Source organism: Tenrec ecaudatus, chromosome 8, assembly GCF_050624435.1.
Source record: "Tenrec ecaudatus isolate mTenEca1 chromosome 8, mTenEca1.hap1, whole genome shotgun sequence".
Classification (NCBI taxonomy): Eukaryota; Metazoa; Chordata; class Mammalia; order Afrosoricida; family Tenrecidae; genus Tenrec; species Tenrec ecaudatus.
In genome coordinates, this window is record NC_134537.1 from 27834247 (window position 1) to 27836926 (window position 2680).

Genomic DNA, 2680 nt, shown 5'->3' on the forward strand with positions numbered 1-2680 from the left:
TACCACGATCAGCAAAGCAGAAGGGAAGGGAAAAGAGGAGGGTCCTCGGTGAGATGACTTTACACAGTAGCTGCCACAACACATTCAAGCACAGAGACAGTTGTAAGCTGGCACAGGACCAGTGTTTCGTTCTGTTGTACATACAGTTTGTATGAGTTACAGTCAACCCGAAGGCACCTCACAGCAACAACATGACTGCAAAATGGCACAGGGTCATGTTGACCTCCTCTGGCTTCACTAGGGCAAGGAGAATCCAGCTTCACAAGGATGATGCCTATGAAGCAGAGGTTAGACATACCTTCCCCCTCCGACTTTGTTCACTAAGCCTGCGGAGGGACCCAGGATACCCAGGATGTCTCTTCTGGGTTTGATAATTCATTGCATTAACCACCTAAATTTGGTTATATATTTGGGCAATAAATTTGTAGGGTTTGTTAGGGAAGCTGACAGGTTACAAGGCAGGATCAGGAGTGTTAAGGATACAGTTCCTTTGATGGTAACACCTTGTTTCATCCATGCCCACAAGCACTTGACCTCAGCCACGCAGCCCTTTGTCCTTTGCCCCATTCAGGCAAGGGTTTCAAAGCTCCTTTAGCATTGATAAATACCCAAGCAGCACCCAACTCTGCAAGGCCCCCTCCTGCCCAAAGGAGTTTTTCTCAGTTTTACTCGTTCTATGCACATGGAAGCTCAATGCTCTGTGGGCTCTTTGCCATTGGTACTGCTGCTGCCTCTCCACAGAGGGATATGGGGGCCCAAAGGACACGTTTCGCTCTTGGCTTTTCTTTCTTGATGGTCATGTAATTCTCTCCATTTCTGCTTCTGAGCCTTTTATACCTGGAAGAATGGTAAAACTGACCAATCCCCTCATAGTAGGCTCATACACCAGATTTGCATGCTCCCATCCAGTCATTTGTTGGGAGTTACAAAAACTATGAATGGAAGAGCCACACCAAGGATGTTCACATCACCGCAATCCCCTTGACTCATTTCAAAAAGGGACTGTGTATGAGTAGTTGTATATTCATTAGCCAATTTTTCCTTCTCCTCCAAGGCCCCAACATCTAACGTAAAATGTGTTAACAGTCTACTCACTGCCATCGAGCCAATGCCAACGCATAGCGACCCTATAGGACAGGGTAGAACTCCTGTGAGCTCCAAGACTGTAACTCTTCATAGGACTAGAAAGTCCTACATTTCTCCCCCAAACAGGTGATGGTTTCGGGCATCAAAAGAAAGTATGGCTCAGATAGAAGATTAATAAATTAGCCCAAAGGTGAATAAAGAGACTTGTAAACTCTTTCTGAAAGAGTGTTTACCTGCCTTCACTTGAATGAGTGATATCTGCACCATAGTATGCAGACGCATGCTTTTGTTGTTTTCTTTACTTGGAGTTCAAGTACAGGATTAAAAGAGGTGTGTGTGAATAGGCATATGTACCCCCATGCGCATCACTGCACTATTCACAATAGCGAAAATGATGACAACAACTTCAGTGCCCATCGATGAAAGGACTATGGTACACCGCACAACGGAATACTGCTAAATGTCGAGGAATAAGGATGGATCCGCAAAACCCCTCATAATGTGGACGAACCTGGAGGACATTGTGCTGAATGAAATTAGTCTCACAAAAGGTCAAGAAAATGTTTGCACACTAAAATAGTCTTTGATGCTTATTATGGGAAAGGAAGGGAAATTATTGGCTAGAAGGTCGGCATGTGTTAACTTGGATGAAGGGGACGTCAATATATAATATATAATAAGAGGGAGGCATAAACAATGATGGACACATAGGAAGATACGGAAAGATATTGATGTCTGTGTGTGTATAATAAAGGTTGTTGGCAAGAAGAAATGCTTATCCAACAAGAGAGGGTTCCATAATATTTTTATTTTCTCTTAGAAAAGTAACTTGCCTGTTTCCCACGGACTAACCTAAGGTGTCAGGATGGCCCTCAAACATATTCTGTAGAGACTCCTTTATTAATCTTTACATAGAACAAAGACAGTCATCCAGATGAGGGAAATCATCAACATTAAGTCCAGATGAAGCCCAGGGAACGCCTGACTGTAGACTAAGTATAGACAGAGAAAACACAGTCAGTCATTAGTGGTAATCACTGTGGTGGGCAGGACTACAGAATCAGAGAAGGACCAAGGGCCCTGATTGGGATATGCACACAATCGCAGATTTAAAAAACGTACGGGATTGGCTCTGGGGCTCTGGCCATCTGGCTATGTGGTGGTCAGGGTATGACTCATGACCATGTGGCCCTGAGTCATTGCTCCCAGGTCCCCAACTTCTAGATAACATGCAAGTATTTTCAATAAATCATTAAAGACTTTCCTAGACAAGTCCCTTGTGCAAGCCTGAGGGCAAAACAGCCTCATTGCTGTGTGACTGTCAGAAAGAACCCAAACAGAATCTGAACGTAGTCAGCAGTCATAATGGAGCTAGGGCTGCCACTGTGGAAAGCAGCCTCCTACAAACCAAGTCTTTTAGAATTCAAGATCTGATATACCTGTCATAATCATGCAGTCATTTCTGATGAGCAAAGAATCAAGACCCTTACCCCCTTTTCGACTAATGACCTGCAAACGAGACATTGCCCACAAACGACAGAAGCATACCATGACTTCTCATTTTTGAAGGAAGAGTTCCTTTTTGTAAAATGTT